At 42.3% G+C, this 24,022-nt stretch overlaps 1 protein-coding gene across 1 annotated transcript in view; it reads right to left on the reverse strand.

Annotated features, from left to right (window-relative positions):
- Nucleotides 1–17,550, reverse strand: part of LOC135517927 (hamartin-like) — a 47,263-nt gene extending 29,713 nt beyond the window's left edge. The window contains exon 1 of the mRNA XM_064942653.1: nucleotides 17,108–17,550. The gene's annotated coding sequence lies outside the window, so the exon portion shown is untranslated. The remainder of the gene's footprint in view (nucleotides 1–17,107) is intronic.
- Between the last annotated feature and the right edge of the window lie 6,472 nt (nucleotides 17,551–24,022).

The following is a 24,022-nucleotide window of genomic DNA, read 5'->3' on the forward strand; positions in this document are numbered from 1 at the left end:
CCAAGTCACTTGGCTCTGTCATAACCTCACATGGTCTCTCCTATCATTGCTATGCAGACGACACACAATTAATCTTCTCCTTTCCCCCTTCTGATGACCAGGTGGCGAATCGCATCTCTGCATGTCTGGCAGACATATCAGTGTGGATGACGGATCACCACCTCAAGCTGAACCTCGGCAAGACGGAGCTGCTCTTCCTCCCGGGGAAGGACTGCCCGTTCCATGATCTCGCCATCACGGTTGACAACTCCATTGTGTCCTCCTCCCAGAGCGCTAAGAACCTTGGCGTGATCCTGGACAACACCCTGTCGTTCTCAACCAACATCATGGCGGTGGCCCGTTCCTGTAGGTTCATGCTCTACAACATCCGCAGAGTACGACCCTGCCTCACACAGGAAGCGGCGCAGGTCCTAATCCAGGCACTTGTCATCTCCCGTCTGGATTACTGCAACTCGCTGTTGGCTGGGCTCCCTGCCTGTGCCATTAAACCCCTACAACTCATCCAGAACGCCGCAGCCCATCTGGTGTTCAACCTTCCCAAGTTCTCTCACGTCACCCCGCTCCTCCGCTCTCTCCACTGGCTTCCAGTTGAAGCTCGCATCCGCTACAAGACCATGGTGCTTGCCTACGGAGCTGTGAGGGGAACGGCACCGCAGTACCTCCAGGCTCTGATCAGGCCCTACACCCAAGCAAGGGCACTGCGTTCATCCACCTCTGGCCTGCTCGCCTCCCTACCATTGAGGAAGTACAGTTCCCGCTCAGCCCAGTCAAAACTGTTCGCTGCTCTGGCCCCCCAATGGTGGAACAAACTCCCTCACGACGCCAGGACAGCGGAGTCAATCACCACCTTCCGGAGACACCTGAAACCCCACCTCTTCAAGGAATACCTAGGATAGGATAAGTAATCCTTCTCACCACCCCCCCTTAATGATTTAGATGCACTATTGTAAAGTGGCTGTTCCACTGGATGTCAGAAGGTGAATTCACCAATTTGTAAGTCGCTCTGGATAAGAGCGTCTGCTAAATGACTTAAATGTAATGTAAATGTATACGTATGCATATGAGATGAATAATGTAGGGTAAGTAACATTATATAAGGTAGCATTGTTTAAAGTGGCTAGTGATATATTTACATCATTTCCCATCAATTCCCATTATTATGGTGGCTGGAGTTGAGTCAGTGTCAGTGTGTTAGCAGCAGCCACTCAATGTTAGTGGTGGCTGTTTAACAGTCTGATGGCCTTGAGATAGAAGCTGTTTTTCAGTCTCTCGGTCCCAGCATTGATGCACCTGTACTGACCTCGCCTTCTGGATGATAGCGGGGTGAACAGGCAGTGGCTCGGGTGGTTGATGTCCTTGATGACCTTTATGGCCTTCCTGTAACGTCGGGTGGTGTAGGTGTCCTGGAGGGCAGGAAGTTTGCCCCCGGTGATGCGTTGTGCAGACCTCACTACCCTCTGGAGAGCCTTACGGTTGAGGGCGGAGCAGTTGCCGTACCAAGCGGTGATACAGCCCGCCAGGATGCTCTCGATTGTAGAAGTTTGTGAGTGCTTTTGGTGACAAGCAGAATTTCTTCAGACTCCTGAGGTTGAAGAGGCGCTGCTGCGCCTTCTTCACGATGCTGTCTGTGTGGGTGGACCAATTCAGTTTGTCTGTGATGTGTATGCCGAGGAACTTAAAACTTGCTACTCTCTCCACTACTGTTCCATCGATGTGGATAGGGGGGTGTTCCCTCTGCTGTTTCCTGAAGTCCACAATCATCTCCTTAGTTTTGTTGACGTTGAGTGTGAGGTTATTTTCCTGACACCACACTCCGAGGGCCCTCACCTCCTCCCTGTAGGCCGTCTCGTCGTTGTTGGTAATCAAGCCTACCACTGTTGTGTCGTCCGCAAACTTGATGATTGAGTTGGAGGCGTGCGTGGCCACGCAGTCGTGGGTGAACAGAGAGTACAGGAGAGGGCTCAGAACGCACCCTAGTGGGGCCCCAGTGTTGAGGATCAGCGGGGAGGAGATGTTGTTACCTACCCTCACCACCTGGGGGCGGCCCGTCAGGAAGTCCAGTACCCAGTTGCACAGGGTGGGGTCGAGACCCAGGGTCTCGAGCTTGATGACGAGCTTGGAGGGTACTATGGTGTTGAATGCCGAGCTGTAGTCGATGAACAGCATTCTCACATAGGTATTCCTCTTGTCCAGATGGGTTAGGGCAGTGTGCAGTGTGGCTGAGATTGCATCGTCTGTGCACCTATTTGGGCGGTAAGCAAATTGGAGTGGGTCTAGGGTGTCAGGTAGGGTGGAGGTGATATGGTCCTTGACTAGTCTCTCAAAAGCACTTCATGATGACGGAAGTGAGTGCTGCGGGGCGGTAGTCATTTAGCTCAGTTACCTTAGCTTTCTTGGGAACAGGAACAATGGTGGCCCTCTTGAAGCATGTGGGAACAGCAGACTGGTATAGGGATTGATTGAATATGTCCGTAAACACACCAGCCAGCTGGTTTGCGCATGCTCTGAGGGCGCGGCTGGGGATGCCGTCTGGGCCTGCAACCTTGTGAGGGTTAACACGTTTAAATGTTTTACTCACCTCGGCTGCAGTGAAGGAGAGACCGCATGTTTCCGTTGCATGCCGTGTCAGTGGCACTGTATTGTCCTCAAAGCGGGCAAAAAAGTTATTTAGTCTGCCTGGGAGCAAGACATCCTGGTCCGTGACTGGGCTGGATTTCTTCCTGTAGTCCGTGATTGACTGTAGACCCTGCCACATGCCTCGTGTCTGAGCCGTTGAATTGAGATTCTACTTTGTCTCTGTACTGACGCTTAGCTTGTTTGATAGCCTTACGGAGGGAATAGCTGCACTGTTTGTATTCAGTCATGTTACCAGACACCTTGCCCTGATTGAAAGCATTGGTTCGCGCTTTCAGTTTCACGCAAATGCTGCCATCAATCCACGGTTTCTGGTTAGGGAATGTTTTAATCGTTGCTATGGGAACGACATCAACGCACGTTCTAATGAACTCGCACACCGAATCAGCGTATTCGTCAATGTTGTTATCTGACGCAATACGAAACACGTCCCAGTCCACGTGATGGAAGCAGTCTTGGAGTGTGGAGTCAGCTTGGTCGGACCAGCGTTGGACAGACCTCAGCGTGGGAGCTTCTTTTTTTAGTTGTCGTCTGTAGGCAGGTATCAGCAAAATGGAGTCGTGGTCAGCTGTTCCGAAAGGAGGGCGGGGCAGGGCCTTATATGCGTCGCGGAAGTTAGAGTAACAGTGATCCAAGGTTTTTCCGCCCCTGGTTGCGCAATCGATATGCTGATAAAATTTAGGGAGTCTTGTTTTCAGATTAGCCTTGTTAAAATCCCCAGCAACAATGAATGCAGCCTCCGGATAAATGGTTTCCAGTTTGCAAAGAGTTAAATAAAGTTCGTTCAGAGCCATCGATGTGTCTGCTTGGTGGGGGATATATACGGCTGTGATTATAATCGAAGAGAATTCTCTTGGTAGATAATGCGGTCTACATTTGTTTGTGAGGAATTCTAAATCAGGTGAACAGAAGGATTTGAGTTCCTGTATGATTCTTTCATCGCACCATGCCTCGTTAGCCATAAGGCATACACCCCCACCCCTCTTCTTACCAGAAAGGTGTTTGTTTCTGTCGGCGCGATGCGTGGAGAAACCCGTTGGCTGCACCGCTTCGGATAGCGTCTCTCCAGTGAGCCATGTTTCCGTGAAGCACAAAACGTTACAGTCTCTGATGTCCCTCTGGAATGCTACCCTTGCTCGGATTTCATCAACCTTGTTGTCAAGAGACTGGACATTGGCAAGAAGAATGCTAGGAAGTGGGGCACGATGTGCCCGTCTCCGTAGTCTGACCAGAAGACCGCCTCGTTTCCCACATAGTCTTAGTGTTAGGCTGGGTGTGTTGAATTAAATTTGAGTGTTTTCAATGTTTAACGTCTTGCAGGACCAGGGCCACAATCAGTGGCCCTGAACAACCCTCAGTGACCTCAAGTAGCAGCAGTGGCTCCGGGACACTCAGGAAGAGCCTTTTTGCAGCCCCATGAACTTCCATATAAACACCGGAAATTACATTTGGCTGTGTACAAGCTGTTAAAGGGTAGATAGCACAAACAACCACATGTAACATATGGATTTTTCAAGTTCTCCATTTTTCAAGTTACTACATAAAACTGACCTCAACGCCAAAGTCATGTCGGAAAATGTCAGAAGCTTATTCCCTATAATATAAACTCCAATAGAAATAACTTCAAATATGTAACTTCACTCATGACTACTGGTTTCAATAAATTCAATTATTAATTTATTGTTACAACTTGCAAAGTTGCAAGCCAACTAACGATATGTTAGCAGTGCATGAGTCAGACAGTCGCTATCAACCCCTAGCTTACAGCAACATTAAAGTAAACCAATGTTTTGGAAATGCATAACTCCATACCAGTTATCAAAGAGTTATCTATATGCAAGCATCTTAGCCTAGCCAACCACCACAGTTATGGTCAGCAATCTAGAGCCCAACTACAGGAGACCAGCTAGAACACAACAAAAACATAACCGCAGATTAAAAGCAAAGAGAGAACAGAGACTTACAGATTAATGGCTGGGGCCTATCCCATGGCAAAATGTTTAACTTATTGGTGACAGGGGGACAGTATTGAGTAGCTTGGATGAATAAGTTGCCCAGAGTAAACTACCTGCTACTCTGTCCCAGATGCGAATAAATGCATATTATTAGCAGTATTGGATAGAAAACACTGAAATTTCTAAAACTGTTTGAATGATGTCTGAGTATAACAGAACTCATATGGCAGGTAAAACCTGGGAAAAATCCAACCAGGAAGTGGGAAATCTGAGGTTTGTAGTTTCTCAACTCTTTGCCATTCCAATATACAGTGTAAATGGGGTCATATTGCACTTCCTACGGCTTCCACTAGATGTCAACAGTCTTTAGAACTTTGTTTCAGGCTCCTACTATGAAGTGGGGGCGAATGAGGGGGGAATGCGCCAGGTGTCTGGCAGAGAGCCACAGGCTCGTGAGGTGTGGTCACGAGACACCAACAACGACGAGACGGCCTACAGGGAGGTGGTGAGGGCCCTCGGAGTGTGGTGTCAGGAAAATAACCACACTCAACGTCAACAAAACTAAGGAGATGATTGTGGACTTCAGGAAACAGCAGAGGGAACACCCCCCTATCCACATTGATGGAACAGTAGCGGAGAGGGTAGTAAGTTTTAAGTTCCTCGGCATACACATCACAGACAAACTGAATTGGTCCACCCACACAGACAGCATCGTGAAGAAGGCGCAGCAGCGCCTCTTCAACCTCAGGAGGCTGAAGAAATTCGGCTTGTCACCAAAAGCACTCACAAACTTCTACAGATGCACAATCGAGAGCATCCTAGCAGGCTGTATCACCGCCTGGTACGGCAACTGCTCCGCCCTCAACCGTAAGGCTCTCCAGAGGGTAGTGAGGTTAAACAGCCACCACTAACATTGAGTGGCTGCTGCCAACACACTGGCTCAACTCCAGCCACTTTAATAATGGGAATTGATGGGAAATGTAAAATATAATCATTAGCCACTTTAAACAATGCTACCTAATATAATGTTTACATACCCTACATTATTCATCTCATATGTATACGTATATACTGTACTCTATAATCTACTGCATCTTTATGTAATATATGCATCACTAGCCACTTTAACTATGCTACTTTGTTTACATACTCATATGTATATACTGTACTCGATACCATCTACTGTATCTTGCCAATGCCGCTCTGTACCATCACTCATTCATATATCCTTATGTACATATTCTTTATCCCCCTACACTTGTGTGTGTATAAGACAGTAGTTTTGGAATTGTTAGTTAGATTACTTGTTGGTTATTACGGCATTGTCGGAACTAGAAGCACAAGCATTTCGCTACACTCGCATTAACATCTGCTAACCATGTGTATGTGACAAATAAAATTTTATTTGATTTTGAGAGAGTTAGCTCTCGTTCCATTGCTTTTCTACAGACAATGGAATTCTCCAGTTGGAACATTATTGAAGATTTATGATATAAACATCCTAAAGATTGATTCTATACTTAACAAGTTTCTACGACCTGTAATAACTTTTTGTCCAACGTTCGGCTGGACCTGAACGCGCTTCCTCGTGATTGGTGGATTGTAACTCACCACAAACACTTGGTCTGAAATGCTAGCATGGCTAGTGGCTAACATTTGCCAGCTTGAGCTAGCTACCGAGCTAGCATCTGAACTCTGAAGTATTTCACTGTCACCGTGGGGAAATGTTGCAGTATCATGTACACATTTAAATTGCCATTTAAATAGAGTAATCAAATAAATAATTGACAATACAAAATAGCTACATAAAAAAATGTGATGGCGGCGACAGAGATTGTCACCTCGCTTCAGGTCCTTAAAAAAAAACAGATGAATGCATCGTTTCTTATGTATTATTTCTTACATTATTAGCCCAGAAAATCTCAAGTGCTATTACATACAGCCGGGAAGAACCATTGGATATAAAAGCGACATAATTTTACCAACATTACGACCAGGAATACGACTTTCCCCGAAGCAGATCCTTTGTTTGGACCTCTACCCTGGACATGGGATCTTATCCCAGAGGCCGACCCAAAACAGCGTGGTCGCCGCAGGAGAGGCAGACGGAGCGGCCTACTGGTCAGACTTAGGTGAGCACACCATCCACCGTTTCCGAACTTATTACTCGCCAATGTCCAATCTCTAGACAACAAGGTGGACGAAATTAGGGCACAAGTTGCCTTCCAGAGAGAGAGAGATTGTAACATTCTCTGTTTCACAGAAACATGGCTCACTAGGGATCTGTTGTCAGAGTCAGTACAGCCACCCGGTTTCTTCATGCATTGTGCCAACAGAAAAAAACATCTGGTAAAAGGAAGGGCGGGGTTGAATGCCTTGTGATTAACGACTCATGGTGTAATCAGAACATACAGGAACTCAAGTCCTTTTGTTCACCTGACCTAGAATTCCTTACAATCAAATGCTGACCACATTATCTACCAAGAGAATTCTCTCCGATTCATCACAGCCATGTATATCCACCCCCCCCCCCCCCCAAACAGACACCTTGACGGCCCTGAAAGAACTTCACTGGACTCTATGTAAACTGGAAACCATATATCCCGAGGCTGCATTTATTGTAGCTGGGGATTTTAATAAAGCTAATCTGAGAACAAGGCTTCCTAAATTCTATCAGCATATCAAATGCGTGACATGAGCTGGAAGAATTGTGGACCATTGCTACTCGAACTTCCGCGATGCACACAAAGGCCTCCCTTCGGCAAATCTGACCATAACTACATTTTGTAGCTACCAGCCTATAGACAGAAACTAAAACAGGAAACACCCGTGCTCAGGTCTATCCAACGCTGGTCTGACCAATCGGATTCCACGCTTCAAGATTGCTTCGATCACGTGGACTGGGATATGTTCCGGGTAGCCTCAGACAATAACATTGACGTATACGCTGACTCGGTAAGGAGGTTTATTAGCAAGTGCATCGGTGTTGTACCAACTGTGACTATTAAAACCTGCCCTAACCAGAAACCGTAGATTGATGGCAGAATTCACGCAAAACGCGAACCACCGCTTTTAATCATGGCAAGGCGACTGGAAACTTGACCGAATACAAACAGTGTAGATATTCCCTCCGTAAGGCAATCAAACAAGCAGTGTAACAAAGTAGTCACAATTCAGCAGCTCAAACACGAGACGTATGTGGCAGGGTCTACAGTCAATCACATTACAAAAAGAAAACCAGCCCCGTCGGACATCGACACCTTGCTCCCAGACAAATTAAACAAATTCTTTGCTCGCTTTGAGGACAATACAGTACCACTGACACAGTCACTACCAAAGCCTGTGGGCTCTCCTCCGTGGCCAACGTGAGTAAAACACTCGCAAGGCTGCTGGCTCAGGCGGCATCCCGAGCCACGTCACCAGAGCATGCGCAGACCAGCTGGCTGGTGTGTTTACAGACATATTCAATCAATCCCTATCTGCTGTGCCAACATGCTTCCTGTCCAAGAAAGCTAAGGTAACTGAACTAAATTACTATCATCCCGTAGCACTCACTTCTGTCATCATGAAGTGCTTTGAGAGACTAGTCAAAGATCATATCACCTCCACCCTATCTGATACCCTAGACCCACTACAATATGTCCACAGACGACACAATTGCCATCACACTGCCTTATCCCATCTGGACAAGAGGAATACCCATGTAAGAATGCAGTTAATTGACTACAGCTCAGCATTTAACACCATAGTATCCTCCAAACGCATCATTAAGCTTGAGACCCTGGGTCTCGACCCTGCCCTGTGTAACTGTGTCCTAAAGGTAGGAAATATCTCCACCCCGCTTATCCTCAACACTGGGTCCCTACAAGGGTGCGTTCTAAGCGGTTCTTTGCTGTTGTTTCACACCAAACTGCAAAAAGTGCAAATCAATCCCATAACAGCAGCAAAGGACCTTGTGAAGATGCTGGAGGAAACAGGTGCAAAAGTATCTATATCCACAGTAAAACAAGTCCGATTGGCCTTCCAGGTTATGTCTCTCAGCAAGGAAGAAGCAACTGCTCCAAAACCACCATAACACTGTACTTTTTGGAGAAATGTCCTCTGGTCTGATGAAACAAAAATAGAACTGTTTGGCCATAATGACCATCGTTATGCTTGGAGGAAAAAAGGTGAGGCATGCAAGCCGAAGAACACCATCCCAACCGTGAAGCATGGGGGTGGCAGCATCATGTTGTGGGGGTGCTTTGCTGCAGAAGGGACTGGTGCACTTCACAAAATAGATCGCAACATGAGAAAGGTAAATTAGGTGGATACATTGAAGCAACATCAAGACATCAGTCAGGAAGTTAAAGCTTGGTCGCAAATGGGTCTTCCAAATGGACAATGACCCCAAGCGTACTTCCTAAGTTGTGGCAAAATGGCTTAAGGACAACAAAAGTCAAGCTATTGGAGCGGCCATCACAAAGCCCTGACCTCAAGCCCATAGAAAATGTGTTGGCAGAACTGAAAAACCGTTTGCGAGCAAGGAAGCATACAAACCTGACTCAGTTACAACAGCTCTGTCACGAGGAATGGGCCAACATTCACCCAACTTATTGTGGGAAGCTTGTGGAAGGCTACCCAAAACTTTTAACCCAAGTTAAACAATTTAAAGTCAATGCTGGGAATATGTTGAAAAAAATAAAAGCTGAAATAAATCACTTATTATTCTGACATTTCACATTCTTAAAATAAGTGGTGATCGTAACTGACCTAAAACAGGGAATTTTTACTAGGATTAAATGTCAGGAATGTACTTGGCTAAGGTGTATGTAAACTTCTGACTTCAACTGTTTATTGGTCATGGCTCCTGAGCGGCGCACAGCAGGATCGCCTTGCAGTTCTCCAGCTGTATCCACTGAAATCGAGCAAGGTTCAAGGCATGAGGACAGGGGACATGGGATGTGCCAATGAGCAGCGCACAGAAGACAGACCTTGCCCGTGGGGAAGGGAGGAGGGAGGGGGTCGACCCCCACCCCGCCACACTGGCAACACTTTAAGGGGCATTGCACTGATAAATGGCGCTGACGAGGGAAATGTTCCCGCTCTTAGTGCCAGTCTGCACGTTCAAACTTAAACAATGTAACTAATAATAGCATCTTCATGCTTTTGTTAACTTCTCTAGGGTAGGGGGCAGCATTCGGAATTTTGGGTGAAAAGCATGCCCAAATTAAACTGCCTGCTACTCATCCCCAGAAGAGTAGATGTGCATATTATAAGTAGATTTGGATAGAAAACACTTTAGTTTCTATAACTGTTTGAATCATGTCTGAGAATAACAGAACTTATTTAGCAGGCGAAACCCCGAGGACAAACCATTGCTACAGATACCCGTCACTTTTCAAACGGGTTTTCATTGGGAATCCAGATTTCTAAGGGATCTTCTTGCAGTTCCTACCGCTTCCACTGGATGTCTGTCTTTAGAAATTGGTTGAGGTTTTTCCTTTGTGTAATGAAGTACGGCCATCCAGAACATTGTAGTCACGTTGCGCAAGTTGGAAACTGTGTTTCTGGATCAAACGCGCCAAATAAATGGACATTTTGGATATATTGACGGAATTAATCAAACAAAAATGACCATTTGTGATGTTTATGGGACATATTGGAGTGCCAACAAAAGAAGCTCGTCAAAGGTAAGGCATGAATTATATTTTTATTTCTGCGTTGTGTCGCGCCTGCAGAGTTTAAATATTCTTCTTTGTTTACTATGGTGTTATCCTCAGATAATAGCATCTTTTCCTTTCGCCGAAAAGCCTATTTGCAATCTGACATGTTGGCTGGATTCACAACAAGTGTAGCTTTAATTTGGTATCTTGCATGTGTGATTTCAAGAAAGTTTGATTTTATAGTAATTTATTTGAATTTGGCGCTCTGCATTTTCACTGGCTTTTGGCCAGGTGGGACGCTAGCGCCCCACATATCCCAGAGAGGTTTTAACAAAATACTGATAAAAAAACACTTTCAAAATGCCAATGTTTATTTAGTTACGGATCCATAACGAATTACTATGGGAATAAATATCACTGAATTACAGAAATATTGGAACAAAGTTGTCTATTGAAGGTAAACAAATAGTTGCTTACTGAAAAATACTATTTCAAAACACAGTCACGTTGTACAGCGCCATTATGGCTATTAGCAGGTAGCTGGACAATAAACTTGCCTAGGAGGAGGGTAGGGGGAGAATTATATTGTCAAATGTAATTTTTTAGGTTGGCTGTATCACAACCGGCCATGATTTGTTGCAATTTCAGTTTAATCCACCAGAAAAGCCTAAACAAATAATACAACAAAAAGTATTACGTATCAAAGTCGATCATGATTGGGAGTCCCATAGGGCGGCGCACAATTGGCCCAGCATTTCTCCCTCTAAAAACAGAAATATATTATTTAGACCTTCATTCAAATTACAACCACTCACTTTCATTTAAAAAAACAAAACAAATTAACCTCCAAAATATCATTATATATTATCAAGTTGATGGCACAGTCATATAGCCGGAAATTACATCAAGCTGAGTGACTCATTCATAGCTTTGGATCAAAAATAAATAAGTACCAACAATCTTTCTGATAATATTTAATAAATAAATGTTTTGGTTATCCTGACCTGGACACCATGTACACTATTACACTAGCCCATTATGGCCCATTAGCAGGACAATATACCTTTACCAACACCTCTCTGTATTTGGTACTTTGTGGATGGGGCCTCCCCAGTGTCGCAGCTGTCTAAGTCACCGCATTGCAGTGCAAAATGCGTTGCTACAGATACCTGTGCCGGCCGCTACCGGGAGACCCATGAGCCGGCACGACATGGGGATTCTTTAGCTAAATAGCCCAGTACCGTAGCCTACTCCCGACCAACTTGTTGAACAGCACCATATTTTCCATTCCATCCTAACGGAAACCCAGAGTTTTTTTCTTCGAATAGAACACCATAATATTAAGCAAAATTTCTTAAAATCAGTTCCATATACTATGTTCTTACAAAAAAAAGGTTAAATTCTCTTGTACAGCCACTATTGAAGGCTATCAAATGCTTCTCAAAAAAAGGCCTCTGGTGGTCAAATTAGCATTAATGGTACCAGTGGTTGGCACTTAAATAATGTGCCATAGAATTCTGCGGCACCATGCACGCTGTTCCACAGTACACTGCCACTTTTAAAAGGACAAACCACTGTACAGGGTGTGGCTTAGGTTTTATATTTTTTTTTAGTCTTGAGGGCAAGACTCAAAACTACAACATTAAATCTCCTCCAAGCATGTATATTTGACTCCAAGTACCTTGTGTGCTGTGGTGAATCCTTCTTCGCATATTTTCCTGGCTGACAGTGGAATTGCCAAACCAACAAACAATACAAAAAAATTAAATACTATATCCAAAAGATTTGTAAAAACAGTCAGTATAGTAGTCAACATTAAAAGATCCCAGCTTTTTGAGTAGAGAAGATCCTCCATATGGTGTTGACAAATAGTGCATTGTAGGTCGTTTAGATGATATCCGTAAATACATTCATAAATATGTAATATCTCAAAAACACACTTATGTTTGTACTACCAGATTGTGATAACTAAGTTACTAAGTATCTGACCACACTGTCGTTAAATTGGTGGGGTAAAAACTCATGCTTCCTACAGTTTAAGCCCCTCCCTCACTCTCATAAATAACCAGAAACAAAATGTATTATAATTTTTATTTAACTAGGCAAATCAGTTAAGGACTAATTTTTATTACAATCACGGCCTACCCTGGCCAAACCCGAACAATGCTGGGCCAATTGAGTGCCGCCCTATGGGTCTCCCAATCACGGCCGGATGTGATACAGCCTGGATTCACATCAGGGACTGTAGTGATGTCTCTTGCACCGAGATGCAGTGCCTTAGGCAAGAGGCATCACTGAAGCATTATAGTTAGCTCAATTCATTTGAAGCAGCCTTTAGGTAAGTTCTATGGACTCAACTGGACTAGAATTTTATAATAATTCTGTCATTTCCTAGTGGTGCTCTCCACAATCTGAGACAATGGACCTGGTTGTAAGGGAGGGAGGATGACTTAGCTAGGCTAATTAGTGCAATAGACTACTTGCGCAAAGGGAAACCCTATCTAGCCTACTACAATTTGTATCAACTTATTTCAGAGTAGCTAGCTGCAGTGCTTTACGAAATTATTTACACCCAATTGGCTTTTTCCACATTTTATTGTTAAAGACTGAATTTAAAATAGTTTAAACTGAGTTGTGTTGTCACTGGCCTACACTGCATAGCCCATCATGTCAAAGTGGAATAATGTTTTTTAATAAAAATTTAAAAAAGCTGAAATGTCTTGAGTCAATAAGTATTCAACTTCTATGTTATGGCAAGCCTATATAAGTTCAGGAGTAAAAATGTCACAAGTTGCATGAGCTCACTCGGTGCAAGTGTTTAACATGAGGTAGTCGTTAAAAAATCATCTCTGTACCCCACACATACATATAATTGTAAAGGTCCCTCAGGTCAGGCAGTGAATTTCAAACAGATTCAACCACAAAGACCAGGGAGGTTTTCTAATGCCTCGCAACGAAGGGCACCTATCGGAAGAAGGGTAAAATAAAAACAGATTGAATATCCCTTTCAGGTATATCCCCAATTACACTTTGGATGGTGTATAAATACACTTAGTCACTACAACGATACAGGCGTCCTTCATAACTCAGTTGCTAGAGAGGAAGAAAACAGCAAGGATTTCTCAATGACGCCAATGGTGACTTTAAAAAAGTTAGTTTAATAATGGCTGTGATAGTAACTCATGCGCCACACTGATCCTCAAACGGGGGCCCCGCAGGGGTGCGTGATCAATCCCCTCCTGTACTCCCTGTTCACTCATGACTGAATGGTCAGCACGACTCCAACACCATCATTAAATTTGCAGATGACAACCCTGATCACCGACGAGACAGCCGAAAGGGATGAGGTCAGAGACTTGGCTGTGTGGCGCCAGGACAACAACCCCACCATCAACGTGATCAAGACAAAGGAGATTATTGTGGACTACAGTAAAAGGAGGTCCTAGCACACCCCCATTCTCATCAACAGGGCTATAGAGGAGCAGGTTGAGAGCTTAAAGTTCCTTGGTGCCCACATCACCAACAAACTAACATGGTCCAAGCACACCAAGACAGTCGTGAAGATGGCACAACAAAACATATTCCCCCTCAGGAGACTGAAAAGATTTGGCATGTGTCCTCAGAACCTCAAAAGGTTCTACAGTTGCACCATCAAGAGCAACTGGTTGCATCACTGCCTGGTATGGCAACTGCTCGCCTCCGACCGCAATGCACTACAGGGGATAGTGCATACGGCCCTGTACATCACTGGGGCCACGCTTCCTGCCATATAGCACCTCAAAACCAGGCAGTTTCAGAGGAAGGCCCTAAAAATTGTCTGAGACTCCAGACACCCTAGTCATAGACTGTTCTCTCCGTCTATCGCATGGCAAACGGTACCGGAGCACCAAGTCTAGGTCCAAGAGGCTTCTAGACAGCTTCTAACCCCAAGCCATAAGACTCTTGAACATCTAATCAAATGGCTACCCAGACTATTTGCATTGCCTCATCCCCCCTCGACTAACCAGTGCCCCCGCACATTGACACTGTACCGGTACCCCTGGTATATAGCCTCGCTATTGTTATTTACTGCTGCTCTTCAATTTTTTGCTACTGTTATTTTTTGAACTTAATGCATTTTTACAAAAAAAAAGTGTTGTTGGTTAAGGGCTTGTAAGCATTTCACTGTAAGGTCTGTTTTTGATCCTTCGATGTCGGCTCTTCCTATCATTGTGAAGCAGAATTCACCAAGCGTTGGATGGTTCACCTACTAATAGGGAACGTGAGCTGGGTTTAGACCGTCGTGAGACGGTGTGTGTCTGTGTCAAAGGTTGGCTGTGGTGGCATAAGGCATGAGTATAGTGATGTCAGTGATGTCAACTGATAAACAAATGGTAGAAAAATAAACAAATAAAATCCAGCACTGTGAGTCACTGTTCATCAGCTGGCATTGTATTTGGCGCATGTGACAAATAACAAATTTGATTGGAGAAAACTGAGGATGAATCAACATTGTAGTTACTCCACAATACTAACCTAATTGACAGAGTGAAAAGAAAGACTACGTAGAATAAAATTATTCCAAAACATGCATCCTGTTTGCAACAAGGCACTAAATAAATACTGTAAAAAAAAAAAAAAATTGGCAAAGCAATTACCTTTTTGTCCTGAATACAAAGTATTATGTTTGGGGCAAATCCAATGACACACATTACAGTACCACTCCATATTTTCAAGCACAGCAGTGGCTGCATCATGTTATGGGTATGCTTGTAATCATTAAGGACAGAGGAGTTTTACAGGATAAAAAAAAAATGGACACGTAATGGTGCTAAGCACAAGCAAAAACAATGGTTCAGCCTGCTTTGCACCAGACACTGAGAGATGAATTCCCCTTACAGCAGAACAATAACTTAAAACAAGGTCAAATCTACACCGGAGTCGCTTACCAAAAAGGCAGTGAATGTTCCTGAGTGGTCGAGTTACAGTTTTGACTTAAATCTACTTAAATCTATGGCAAGACCTGAAAATGGCTGTCTAGCAATGATCAACTATCGATTTGACAGAGTTAGAAGAATTTTATCAAGAATAATGGGAAAATATTGCACAATCCAGGCACCAAAGGTGCTTCTACAAAGTATTGACTCAGTGGTGTTAATACTTATGTAAATTAGATCTTTCAATAAATTCACTAGAATTTCTATAAAAATGTTTATTTTTTCATTATAGGGTATTTTGTGAGTAGATGGGTGAAAAAAAATGTATTTATCCATTTTGAAATTGAGGTTGAAACAACAAAATGTGGAATAAGTCAAGGGTTATGAATACTTTCTGAAGGCACTGTCAATCCCAAATACACAAATAAAATAAAATGATTATGTTATGGTAGCTAGCTAAGCCTTTTTATTTACAGTTGAATGCAATGAATTAATTAGCTATAGTATGGTCATCTACTGTAGTTAGTATTGCACAGTATGTTGACATTTCGGTACTTTTTCAATACTAGAACATAAAAAAAAAACTGTTTGGTACTAGAATGTCACTTTACAATGCAAGAATCCAGGCTACAAAGCTGGAAGCTACTGGTAACGTTCCTTGCTAGCTCACAGCTGAAGCTAAAAAAAAAAAAATCTATTCACTATCCTAGTACTTTGTGATACCATAACGCAAAATGCCACCAAAACCATATTAATTTGCAGTTGCTCACTCACGTCTCTTCCAAAGATGATCTATTGTCTCAGTGAACTGACAGAGAATCTCAATTGCATTCAACTCCTCTCCCCTCCTCAAAACCCATTGTTTGAGAAAGTCAGAGGTCCCTCTCCTCTGACCTCCTCCAGTGGGTTTTAAGGAGGCGAGAAGAGTATGCAATATGATTGCTGCGTGTGTGGATGTGTTTAACTATTCTTGTGGGGACCAGAAGTCCTAACAAGAAAAGTAAACAAACTAAAATTGTATCAACTGGGGACATTTTGTTTGTCCCCACAAGGTCAAATGCTATTTCTAAAGGGTTAAGGTTAGAATTAGGGTTAGGCGCTAGAGTAAGAGTACGGCTTAGGTTTATGGTTAGGGAAAATAGGATTTTAAATGAGACGGAAGTGTGTCCCCACAAGTTTAGTTGTACAAGACTGTGTGTGTGTGTGTGTGTGTGTGTGTGTGTGTGTGTGTGTGTGAGAGAAAAGAGAATAGGTCTCAGATGGGCCACCCCCTCTTACCTCGTGAATGACGTCATTACTGGTTAAAGAGACAGCATACACTTTTATATAAATCTAAGCAAAGGTTGTTGATCAGTACAATAAAAGACCCAAAAGGAAGGGAAACATATTGTCATCTGTAGCCCCATGAAATAAGCCAAAACAAGCTGAATAACTCAATACATGCACACACTACTTGAAAGATTTACCATTCAAATAAATTACCATTGGGTGTTCTGTAGTTAGATTGTTTTTACTAAAGTCAAATTGGTTGTTGAATTGATTCATTAACGCATACATGCCTCTGAAATGTTGACAATTTTTTTTAGAATGTAATGATATTGAACTAATATTGTGGACTTCGGCTAATATGCCTTCTTTTTTTCTGTGGTATCAAGTATCCTTGTGCTAAACCTGGTATCGAAGTCAAAATTTTGGTATGGTAACAACAGAAGATGCTTAGTAAAATTAAGATTGCAGTAGCTTTAGCCTAATAATGGACTAAAGGAGCCTAACATTACTCTTTATAGTCCAAGGACCTTACATGTTCTGTTTGGAGGTGAATTGGCTGACAGCCAAAACAGGCTAATACACCATCTAAACGTGAATCGACTGTCAATTGCGGTACTGTCCTAAAAACAAAGCACTCTACTTCCATATCACATAAAAATAATTTCACAAATACAAAATATACACTTACTGTACAGCCAAGGTTGGCGACACCTTAATTGGGGAATACGGGCTCATAGTAATGGCCGGAATAATGGAACGGTATCCAATACATTAACATGGTTTCCATTTGGTCGATACAATTCCATTCCAGCCTCTAAAATGAGCAATCCTCCCCTCAGCAAACCACTGTGCCGTGCCGTACACCGTTTTAACACAGTATTTGTCAGGGACAAGTCGGCATCCGTCCTCGTTAACACACAGGTGTTCGAAGACGCAGATAGCCAATTAGCACAGTTACGAGATAAAAAGGTATAGCTGATGATGAAAAATAGGTTCCTTATGTTTCCAAAACTGTACCAATTCAATGCGTTTTGACGTTCAGAACGAACATCGGGCTCTTAAAGTATCTTCTGGCCGGAGAAGTTATCTTCAATGGGCGCTGAAGGTAGTTAGCTAGCGTCTATGAATGGGTTAGCTAGCTAGCTTGACGTGAGATGTAGCTGCGTTACGCCTCAATATTTGCTCAGGAGGTGACGCAGAAAGCAGCTGCAACATTTCAAGAAGTTGCAGCTGAATACAAAATGGTTAGTAACAAACATCATTCACTGTAACGAAGCTCACTATGACAGTCAAATGCTAGCTAGCTGGCTATGTCGCCAGCTATCTGGAATGACCAGTGACTGTCGTAAACAACTCAGGGGAACAATGGCCAGGGTTTTTGCTGTTTTAGCCGATTGTTTTACAGGAATTATTATTGGTAAACTGAAAACGATTTCAACATATGCATGTTCATGAAAGTAGCGATGACTCAAACCATTATTGTCAGTGTCTGTAGAAATATAATACGTCATATAGCTAATGGTAGCTGTCATTCAGAAAAACAAGTCATTACCGAAAACTACCTAGAGAAAAAAGATATTTGACAGTCATGAAAGAGCATCAGAAATTCCTAATAATGCACACATCTTACACGAACGATTCTTCCCCCGTTTGAAATTCACCAGTATATATTTCTATATATCAATAAAATGGACCTGTTTACCTGTTAGAGTCTCTACACTCCACAGGGCGCCGCCATCTTGAACACATCACAGCCCATCCCTCTTTAATCAACCTCCGCTGACTCGCACGCAAAGTAATCCCTTATTAGCGAGCCATTCAAATCTGACACTGACTAGTCTATTTACCTAAATAATGCTACAGCTAGGCTCATTTAAATACTTCCATTCTGCTTCAATCATATTTCAGTGCACCGCACTCATGTCCTCAATCCACGAGAAACTTGGCATTGTTTTTCTCATAGGTGGAGGGATGAATTTATCTGTACTGCGGTTTTCGCGTGACGGGTATGAGTCAGGTAGTGAGCGCATGCGCTGAATATAATGGCAACTTTCTAACAATGGCCGGATTCGATTATGCTAAAACAGTGTCATTTAAAAATCTTCCCATTTTCAAATAGTTCCCAATCCTTTTATTTTTTTATTAACAACAAATCAATACAAAAAGTACATGGGGAACACACGTATGTATAAAGAATATGCAAAGGACATCTGCTAGGGGGTACAATATCCCAATACGGGACATACACACATTTATAATTCTAACAGATTTTTGTTGGCAGAGTATTTAATTGTCTTAAAATATAGTTCAATTTATTTTTGCAAGATAACAAAATGTGGTGTTTTGTTTCTAAATGTACATAAGTAAATATGAAATTTGGCCAAAAGAATAATGAAATGAATTACATAAGATTCTTTACTACTTATTTTACCATTTTATTTAACTAGGCAAGTCAGTTATGTACAAATTCTTAGTTTCAATGACGGCCTAGGAACAGTTGGTTAACTGCCTGTTCAGGAGCAGAACGACATATTTATAGCTTGTCAGCTCGGGGGTGTGAACTTGCAACCTTCCGCTTACGAGTCTAACGCTCTAACCACTCTGCCGCCGACTTATGATAGAAATAAGTTGAACCAATCAGTACATCTCTCCATAATAGTGTAAAATCTTCATAAATGTATTAAATTATAAATCTACTGATGTCATGCCACATATTCCTTACATTAATACAATGATAAAAAAGATGCAACTGTTTCTGTGTGGTCATTACAAAAGGTACAATTTCAATATATGCGTTTTCAGTGGTTGGCAGGATAATATTTATGAATAATTTTAAAGGAAACCTCCTTCAGTTGTTTAAAAAAGTAGGTATGTGTGTGGCAACATCCGCACCTTTTCCCAACATATATTATCAATAAAACCATTCCAATAAGGCGTATCATATGGTATAGATAGATGCAACACCCTGTTGAAACAAGGCTCGTATAGCTCTATTGTTGTTGAATGGACTGAAAGAAAAACCCATTTTTCCTACTGATGAGTCAACAGGGTTGCACCTGAGGGAATGGTATCTAAAACAATTGCAAAATCTTTAGGTGTTGCAATGATCTTGTAAAGTGATAAGAATGCCTTATAATGAAGTAAAATACCCTCTGCATTTACAAGTTGGCTCACCAATAGGATATTATTTCGGAACCAATATTTTAAAAACGAAGAAGTATTTTTATACAATATGTCCCCATTATTCCATATACAACATCAAAACCCAATCCTTCGTGGCCCCGTTCAATGGCCCGTGAAGTGTACAGGCAAAGCGGTGAAGGAAGAGCACCGATCTCAAATCTATCAGTAGCCTAAACTGCATATCTCCGTCAAAAAAGGCAGCATGCCGCATCGTCCTGAAACATGTCTTTTCCATAAAATACATCTTTGAATTTAACTTAATTTTCGTTAGGAAGGCAGATAACGCGTTTTTATAAAAAAACAATCACATGCGTGTGAAAACACAGAATCATACTAATTAGGCTGCTCCAGGTTCTTAACTCCGCCACTTTTGTTTGAGTCAATTTCACCATGGGATTTGAACGGGGCACCTGGTTCACGCCCGGGAGGCAGCCCGGTTTCAAAATAAATACAATCGACGTTCACCGGTTGCAAAACACTCCCGGGCGAGATTAAAAGAATCCCCTCAGTAATGCCGGGTTCACGAGCTTGTCGAAACTCGGAAATTCCAGACTTGATAACTGATTGAACGCCACATGGTGCCATCCCAAGGATGCCGGAAAGACCATAATCATAATAGTAGGCAGGACAAACTTTCTTTTTAAAACATATCCAATCAATGAATCATAGCCGATTCTTGTGCTCACAAATTGAAATGTGCAACACAGAAATATTTTCTAAATGTTAGCTGATGGTGTTATTACATTATACAAACCAATCATCTCTTAAACTGCTTTGAGTGGTAAATAAGTTATCAATATGATTTCCTTGACCACAGCTATTAGTTTAGATACAGATTTGCGAACGTAAATCCAATGTAGGAGATCCCAGGTTTTGCTGGAGGGGAGACATGGTTTTATGGGAGGCATTGTTGAACTGTTCCATCAGATGTTGCCTCCCTATAAAACCATGCCTCCCTTCTTTCTAGCCTATTAGTAGCTTTCTATGGACATTACATTTGATTAACTAAATGTTGTCTTGAAAAGTGCACAGTAGGCAAGGGCTACATGTATTAGTGAACAAACAATGGCAGCATAATGTTAATATTGTATATTTAAAAACAAGCTTAAAATAATACAGAAGATACCAAAACCCAATAGTACATTATTGGCTTGCACATAAGGCGCTACTGCCCCAAAATGCCCCTTGATAAACCAAATCAAACCATTCAATATGCTTGCACTGCCCTCTTCTGGGACCAGAAAATATCCCGAGATGATCAAGATATTGTCAATAAAAACATTGACTCTGTGACAGAGGCCCTCTAGGTGGTGGAGGCTTCAGTGGAGTCATACAAATGGATGGATCCAGTGAAATGCCCAATGTGAAGGCTTTTATTAGTGAAGAATTAAAGGCGACAAACTACACACTTAAAACAAAAATAACAAACAGGACTATGAAAGTACACTCAGGATAAACTAAAAAACAAGTTCACCAGTCAATAAATCAAACAGGCGTCAATCATGCCTGAAACATACCCTGAGTGTGGCAACGTCACCCCTGTCTCATCAGAAAGGGTATGACCTGGGGTTAATAGCATAGCTGGAACACTCAATCAATAGGACCATACCATTATTAACCAATCAATAATTCTGGTTTAAGCATGGAATCTTAATGTTAAAATATAAGGTTACACATCCACAATTACCCTATGCTTCAATTAAGTAGAACCATGCATTAAGCAGTAATATACTGTGATAGCGTACACTTCCCCTTGGGACTTGGTCACCTTTACAATCAACCACCCAGGATAATTGGTGCTCTCAGGACATGTCCTAACTGAACATGGCAATAGAAATAAAAGGCACATAAGACATCATGTAGGCTGGGCCTATATCTCTTGATGAAGGTCTAATCTCACAATCCTTCCTTCTAACATCCTTCAGACATTGTGTCAGTCAAACCATCCCGCAACTAACTCAGAATTGTAGGCTACTAGTCATCAAGCCTCGTAAACCTATGAGTTCACTTTATAGGCCTACTGCTCTGTAACCAATTCAATAGTCTATACACAGAGCAATAAAGCAGACTCAAATGTTTGCAAGCAAATATCTTTTTTTATCACACTCAATAGCGGTCAACCAATCCTACAAACGAAAATGATCGATCAAGCCATCCGCATTGTAGAATTAGTGTGCGCATGCACTGCACATTATGGTATCACGGGGAATAAGCTTGACAGGAGTCATTTATAATTGACAGCAGTGAATTGTGGGATGATGATGTGAAGTTTATACTCAGTAACTTCATTCAAAAAGTGAGGCAAATTGTATTGACTTAATTCAAACTCTTTTGGTTTCAGTTTGGTAGTATCATGCATCATCCCTGGATGCACATGCCTCCAGTGTCGGAGTTAAGAGCGGGCTTTAGGGTGCCTGGCCCGCCCTACCGTACCTCCTTGCCCATCCAAATAAAATGTTGATAATTTATTTGACCGAGACGTGCGCAGACAGAAAGACAATCTCAGTTCAATCATCCGAACAAGCGAAACAGTGCCCCTCTGTCTCAGTACGTGTAGACCTTGTATCTGATAGTCTGGACCAAAATAGCATGGCATGTCATACCATTTCTGACCAGACAGCATCAGATACATGGGCTACATATAGAGGGGCGCTGTTTCGGTCGCTGGGATGCTTTCTCCGGTGATATAGTTTCAGCAGAGAGGAAGAGACAAAGAGGCTCTCGCTAAAATCTGTCCAGTATAAGCTCAATGCATTTTTATAGGACTAATATGCAGACTTAAGCAGGTCGCCTGCAAATTGGGTAGTATTGAGTTGCGTCTGTCAGTGAAATACATCAAATATTTGAAGATCATGTGGCTTAAGTATAATTTAAAATGTTGCATCAAGAAGAAGGTGTGTGTGGGGGGGCAAAGATATGGTGCATCTCTCTCCAGAATGTATATGACAGAAGATGCCCATTTGGTAATGTTTCATTTCTGATAGTCTTAACTCACCACATTCACCACTCATTGGAAACAAAAATAGCTTTCTGTCCTGTGCTCACTGGTGCAGGAAACTTTGAGAGCCCGGAATAGGCTAGTTGATACAATGTTGCAAGTTCATTAGCAACAGCTTCTGGCTGGACCCTGTGATGATTTGATGCAATGTTGAACTTCACTAGCAATAGCTCAAGTCAAGACAGATAGAAAGGGAGGCGGAGAAGAGAGATGCCTGTGATTGAAAATTCTGGTTCTTTCATCAGGATATTTTCTACTGTTTTTATTTGTCAGCTTTAGACCTATGTATTTTGTTAGTTGATGGAAGTTACGAGCCTACTGCTGCATTGGCCTATAGGCTCTCTGAGTTCTATGCTCTCATTTCTTTAGCTGCCAATGGATCACAGAGGATTAATGCATCCATATGGCAGGGTCTAGTGCTCTCACATAGTGGCATTTTTACTTCAGATCTGTAAGATTAACCACGTGACAATGATTTTGAGAAACAAAAATGTTAGGCCCCATTATTGAAATGAAACTGGTCCACAAAAATAATCATACCTGGCATGCATGGTAGAAATGGTAGGATAAATCAAATCCCCAAACTTGAAACTCATGAGCTGCCTATTGTCTTGTACTTGTCACGGTCATTGTATGGAGGAGACCAGGGCGCAGCGTGGTAAGTGTACATTGTATTTATTTAACGAATGAACACAGGACAAACAAAACCAAACGACCCGTGACACTATCTAAACGAGTGCTGACAGGCAACTACACATAGACAAGAACCCATAAAACCAAAAGGAAAAATGGCAACCTAAATAGGATCCCCAATCAGAGACAACGATAAACAGCTGCCTCTGATTGGGAACCAATTCAGGCCACCCTAGACATACAAAACAAGCATACCCACCCTCGTCACACCCTGACCTAACCAAAATAATAACGAAAACAGAGATAACTACGGTCAGGGCGTGACAGTACTATTATACCCATTTCAAAAACACGTGCACACATAGGAGGTCGCGTGGAAAAATGAGCCCGCCTATGGAAATCAAAGGCCCATCCAACTGAATCGTTCTGACGCCGGGTCTGCATGCTTCCCAAACGGTAGGAAGCACATGCCTCCCAGGAGGTAGTTCGGATAGTCCCTATTTAGTGATTGAGATTGCACATAACTATGACTGCATTTGGAAATCATGAAATAGGTCAGAAAAACAGTCTAGCAACAAATAAATATCTAAGCACTTTATAAAGGCACAGATCTGATACAAATCATATTCTGATTAATAAAGCCATGATTAGATTGTTATAGTGATTATAAACTATTGTCAAATATGATACTGTATACTATTTGAATGGTTATGATTTTAATTGAAGAGTTCAATATTCAAATATATTACTAATATAAGTAATTACTGGGTTAGTTTCATCTCGTATGTA

This window comes from Oncorhynchus masou, chromosome 28 (genome assembly GCF_036934945.1).
Source record: "Oncorhynchus masou masou isolate Uvic2021 chromosome 28, UVic_Omas_1.1, whole genome shotgun sequence".
Taxonomy (NCBI): domain Eukaryota; kingdom Metazoa; phylum Chordata; class Actinopteri; order Salmoniformes; family Salmonidae; genus Oncorhynchus; species Oncorhynchus masou.